The sequence below is a fragment of the Seriola dumerili genome, unplaced genomic scaffold, assembly GCF_002260705.1.
Source record: "Seriola dumerili isolate Sdu_G_001 unplaced genomic scaffold, Sdu_1.0 BDQW01000191.1, whole genome shotgun sequence".
Taxonomy (NCBI): domain Eukaryota; kingdom Metazoa; phylum Chordata; class Actinopteri; order Carangiformes; family Carangidae; genus Seriola; species Seriola dumerili.
In genome coordinates, this window is record NW_019174446.1 from 3427398 (window position 1) to 3434149 (window position 6752).

The following is a 6752-nucleotide window of genomic DNA, read 5'->3' on the forward strand; positions in this document are numbered from 1 at the left end:
TTGTGCTCCAGACTCATGGAATAACCCACAACACACTTTAAACATCGATTCCCTGAAAACACTGGGACAGTTTTGAAATATGCTTTTAAATGTTTTAAATAATAAAGTTCATGAATATCATTTTCTTATTAGGAAATGATTTTTCTATTCTGATCGTTTGCTTGTTTTCTTTCTGCTTTTCTAATCTCTGCATCATTGGAAATGAGGGTCAACCCTCAATGTATCTCTGAGAAAATAAATAAAGAATGATGATGATGATGATGATGATGATGATGGTGATATGGAAATAAATGATAATAGATCATAAATAAATACAAATGGGAATTCCCATTACATAAACCTACCACCTGTCTATTGGTAAAAATCAGTGTTTGATGATGAAGAAATTTCTTTTCTCTGCTTTCTTTTGTACAAAGTCCATTGATTATTCAAGTTAAGTCAAAACAACAGACTGGATGATTTATTTTCATGAAGTGTGCCTTTGTTTTTCCGTTGTAAAGCTTAGTACTTTTAGGTTCTGCTATTTACTGTTCTCTTGTTTTTCCTTCTCCACATTAAGAAATAAATCCCGTCCCTTGTGTTACATAAAGTTATTGTGGAAAAAAAAAGGTTACGAAAAACTAACATTGCCTGTAGTACAGAATGCTTTCTGTCACTGAGGACCCTCAGTCTTTAATCAGACTACATCTATCCTGTGCAAAGTGCACATACACATATACTTACCCACTAGTTCTGCCCTGTTTAAAAGCATATAGGACAATACCATGCACACAAGCAAAGAAGAATAGTGCAGCTAGTCACTCAGTCAGTCCAGCTACTTCATCACAAGGCCCAGTTTGGATCATTTGGTTGGTAATTGCTGCCCACAAGTGAGCCACTCCACATGAATGGAAGTGCAGTAAAGCGTCAGCGGCCATGATCAGTGTCTGCTCCCAGGTAATAGCCCCCTCCTCTACCCCCACCCCCTGATCCATTCCTGCTTCCCTCTCCCGGGCTGCTTCTCCTGTTGAATGAGAGGATAAAAGTAGTGAGGGCTTTTGCAGAAAGGAGGGGGTGGTGGGGTGGTGGGGTGGATATAGGCAGTCCATAATTACCTGTAATGAGACTTTTGTCTTGGAGCATTATAGGGATGTTCTTGAAGTCACCCCGGAGGTGGTTTTCAGATGGAGGGAGAGCAGCGAAAGCCTCAAGTCCTCTCATCGCCCATCTCATCCATATGTGCAGTAATAAGTAATTACTGAAGTCTCATTGAAGTCCATGTAGAGTATTCTTCCTCTCGCTCTCTTGAGGCAGATGAATACCCGCCACTCACCTATTACACAAAGTGACACTCCTGGAGATCCGACGTGTCATCTCAATCTTCCTCTTCAGTCCTACTCGTTCCTCTCCTCCAACCCCCCCACCCCCCCTCCTCAGTTTGAGGAAACAGCTGGCACCCTTTGATGTCTGACTGGCCCTCATACTGGGTCACCTTCACTGCTGCATCTGACAGGGTATCTATTCATGCTATTCTCATACAATCATTTTCTATATGGCACCATGCTACAAATACCTATCATGGGCTTCCTGTGCTACTTTCTGACACCTAAAAATTGATAGCTCCCCAAAATTACAAAAATGCTTTGACTGTTCGGTCCACTGGACACCTTTCCCTGTTCCTCAAAAGAAATCCAGACTCCCTTTTTGAGCATAGAAGAATCCACCAGAATAATTTCTGCATCTCTAATTGTTCCAAAATTCCAGTTTATTACAGCTGAGGTTTTATTCTTGTAGCTGTGGTCATCATTTACATCACAAGATAATGTAACATTGCAGCAATGTCATGTGTGGTCAGACACAAGCAATCCCAAAATCCAAGCCATTGGTTTAGCTACCACCAGGCCACAAACTGGTACGAGTTTACTGGTGGCTAACATGCCACCTTATGGTAAATGGATGATACACAAACTGCACTAGCACTTTCTAGTGTCTCAAAGCGCTTCACCCTACAAGCCACATTCACTTCACTTTCTTCTACACATACAGCGCTTTTCTCCCACACTCACACACCCATGTCACATCAGGGGGGAATTTGGGGTTCAGTCTCTTGCCCAAAGATACTTCGAAATGTGGACAGAAGAAACCTGAAATCGAACCTCCGATCTTCCAATTCTTGGACGACTTGCTCCTCTGAGCCACCGTGTGCAAGAACTTTTTTGAAATTGTGACTGAAACGAACAAACGCACATTTGTTTCATGCACATGAAACAAATGCAAAGGTTAGTGCAGCTGAAAATGCCAGAGAATCCTGTGGGAATATGTGTGCAAGCTCAACTACAGCAAGTAAAGTGGGTCTAGATTTATACTGATGTGTAGAATAATTGTACCACTTGCCTTCTCTTCCAAATGACTTTGACTAATCTTGAGGTATGTTTAAAACCTGTCTGACTGTGTGTGTCTCTCCTGTGCCATCTCACTCTCTTTGCTGTTGTTGCTATGTTTCCAGATCTCAGCAATTAACATGGTGAGTACATTTTTATCATTACCAATAGGAATGGTATGCAAACTGGACTTGTCATTTACAGCAGTATTAAATGATTTTGAACATCATTATATGAACATCATCATCATGTCATGCAATAGTCAGTGTATATGTTGAATTGTGCACTATGCTAAGGTTATATGCTGCCTTATCTATTATTTAGTTGAAAAGTGTACAGTTCTGTGGTTGCAGTTTACAGCAGGTGATTATGTCATAAAAACAGTTTGGTGCTTTCAATAAGGCAGCGCTAATAAGTGACTGATGAATTCAGCGAAATTTGGATCGATCTAAATTTTTGACCATGTGAAATGTGATGGATTTAGCACAACAAGTCTGTAGAACATCAGGCCGGTAATGGACCTGGCTGAGATGCAGGATTGAATCACCTGTTGTGACGCTGGTATATGGAAATAAACCTTTGCTCAAGGTTTACCTGAGTGTTAGAACACTGGATTTTCACAGTCAGGTTGGATTAATTCAGTGGAACACGAGTCAACACAAGATACTCTGCAGACTAAGTGGTCTAGGATCCTGGAGCATAACAGAAACAGCCACAATGATTTTGGCAACTTATTTACACATCCAGCAGACATAAAGCAACATTATTAGTCATACAGAATCATTTATCTGACCTGATGATTTTAAGCATTTACTCTTTTATGGTCTCCACCAACACCGCATGGAAATATGTGGCACTTTAGCTGCTAAATGTTCCATGATGTTCACTAATCACTCTTGGTGCCATTTGGTGTTAGACAGGTTGTGTCCAGTGGGTTCGTCAGAGCTTTTTGTCCCTGAAAACAGCTGCCTGTTGCTGTTTGAAACAAGGTTGATGAGAGCGGTGAGAGTGAACTGAAACAGTAAAGTTACAGTTTTTGAAACCAAAACAATGAGCTGAAAATTGCTCAAATATTTTGTAGCACTGATGAGAACTTGAGAGTTGGATAATAATTCTCTGTGGATGTAACTACAAGTGACCATGATCTCATTGCACTTAATTTATTGATACACAAAATGTAGTGCAATTAGTGCAATATGAAGAACGTGACAGTGACATACATTTTGACTGCTAATTAACAGGTCGCAGAATGAGAATGCAAAGACATAATGAACGCACACAAGCAACTACAAAAACATACAGTAAATGTCGTCAAAAGCTCATTCCTCCCATGTGAATATGAATCTATATATTCTCTCTCAACCCATCAAATTCTTTTCAAGGCCCCTGGTTATTAATATAAACCATGAGAAAATGGCATTAAATCAATGCGGCACAAAATTCTGATGAGATAAATTGGAACATTTGAATGCTGTGTGAAGAATAGCATAAGTTGACCTGCTAAGAAAGACCCACACTTGATATTTATATGAACTTGAAAATCAAGCTGAAGGGCTAAAGCGTTATTGTTTGAATCTATAAAAGATATTTATCTGCCATCTTAGCGCTGCTGTGGTAAAAAACTGAGAGGTATTTGACAGAAAACAAGAGCAATGATGAGGTCACCAGTAGGTACTCCATACTTCTCTCTCAGGTGGGGTTTTAAAATGAAGTGCTTTGATTGTACGTCTGGATTTTGTACGTGTGTGTGTGTGTGTGTGTGTGTGTGTGTGTGTGTGTGTGTGTGTATGTGTGTGACAGAGAGAGAGAGTGTTGGCAAGCGTGGTTTGAGTTCTTGAGACTCCTACCAGACGTTTTGTTGTCATAGCAGAAAATGACCCTTGGTGCCCACACGTGCGGAGACTCACACATTCACACACACACGCGCGCACACACACACACACACACGCACACACACACGCACACACACACACACACACACACACACACACACACACACACAAACATGCACACACACACACACACACACACACACATACACACACACACACACACACAAACAAAACAGCTGTGCCGGCTGCCCTTGTCATGAGTCCAGCTTGTTTTTCTATTGATTGAGGGAAGTTGCATTGCAGTGCAACTCTCATTGGCGTTCGAGAGTGAGTGTGTGTGCCATGTGGATCCGTTCTCAGTGTCCACTCGGCACTGGGGCTAATTTGCATTCCTTTGTGTGTGAATAAAGGACACCTATTCTGAGGACAGAGTTTACCAGCTGCCATCCAGGACTAGTCCTTATTAGAGCCCTGCTGTTCCTCTGAGAACGCCAGCACATGTTCAACACGCGCTGCCGCTCACACACGGCCACACAGCCTACACACACACACACGCACATAAACACACACTCAAGGACACGTGCACCCCCACAGTCATAATCTATTCATACACAAATGAAAACACACTAACACAGATGCACAAAAGACACAGACACACACTTTACACAGAGACACTTGCAGAGGGTCCAAGCAGTGATTATCAACACCAGTGGTAATGTTCTGTAGTTATCAATGAAATGGCAAGGGTCACCGCCTCACACAAACACACACACACACACACACACACACACACACACACACACACACACATACACACGTCAGTATTTGTTAGATTGGCCCCATTTAGCTATTTGTATTTACAGTCTGCTCATGTAAGTAATACGGGTTTAGACCTGGATAACTTTGAGTTTCACTGCCCCCATAAACTGAAACTGAAACCCCACTTGGACTGTACAATTTAAATCCCTTGAAAAGTGTGTATGTGGGTGATTTTTAACCTCTAACTCAGTAATAATAACCTGTGATTCAAACTATCCAGAATGCCATCTTTGCGTTGACGTAGACCTCTGAATTTTTCTCTCTGAGCTGCTCATCTCTTGACTTTATTTCCTCATCTTCTTTCTTTTTTTTTCATCCCCGTGTGAAATGTGTCTTTCGTGTGAAAGTAGAGGAAATGAAAAGTGTTTCTGCTAATCTGGAAACATGCATAACAGCCTAGCTAGGAACCAATATGACGGCAGCAAAAATAAAACCATCAGGAGAGTAAGACTTTTGTTTGTGATATGTGCCTTTGTAGTTTCAGCTACAGGGAGATACTATATTCTCTTTTCAACCCTGTTCTTTTTTAGCATATACTACTACTTGTTTACGTTTTGGCAACCTGTATCTTTGCCTCACCTTCACACCTGTGGAGATTCTTTTGTATATGTCGTCCATATCTTGTAATTTCCTGTTGGTTAAAATGCAGAGCAATAAACACAGTGAACATTTCATGTCCACCTCCTCCTGTAAAGTTAATCTCCCCAAACTTCAGATGGAATTATTGGGAAATGTCAACAAAAATAAATCTGAGAAGAATATTTATTATTATGATTTATAAAAGCATCATCATTACAATCTTATATTGAAGTAGCCTGCCGTTGTGTTAAATTAATATGACCAAGTAGAGTCACCCTGTCAATGCACCTGTTGACTTTAATCCACCATTTTGCCTCAAGCAAACACTGTCTCAGTAAAAAGCCTCAAAATCTAAAATGAAATGGTGAGACAGCAAAAAGCAAACACCACACAATTCCAGCCAGGCTGTTTGGTTTTGCCTGAATAAAAAAAAAAAAAACATTGTGGTTATTTATTTGTTGACTTGAACGTATTTGGAACTCTGTACTCACAAATCAGACTGCTGCCGAAAACCTGACAACATACTTTTTTGGCTCAGATTTTACAGCAGCTGCATACATTCAACTTCACACCAGCTTCAGTGGCTCAGAGAAAAACTTCCAGGCCATGGAATACAAGTTTCTCTTTTTATTCTAGTTTGTTATTATTTGTGCAGAGGCAGTTCTCCAAGGGACCGGCACAGTTATCTCATATTTAAACCACAAAACCACAGGACGTTTGTGTGAGGCTGTCGGCGTCTCTGCTGTTAGACATTTCAGTTGGTGCGTGTCTTCTACCAAGCTGCAGAATATGGCTGCAGGTCTGCTGTAGTGCAGTCCACAAGTATGACAAAACTGTACACAAATGTACATGTAACAGGTGTCTATGATTAGGTGTGTAGTGTATAGTCATACCATCTCAGTTTTCTGCTGGAAGCTTTAAATTATTTTGGTTTATAATAAAATGAAAAATGAAAACTTAATATGATTCCCAAAGTTTTCATTTTCATTTTAAAATACCCTCACAAAAAGAAATAAAGTAAGCTTGGATTTAATTTCCTAGTCTTGAATAACACAAGGAAAACAACAGGCTGTCAGAGTGTGGTGTTAATTGACAGAAATGAAGTGCAAAAAAACCATGGGAAATGATGATAATAAAAAAAAAAAAAAGGTAAAATACAAAA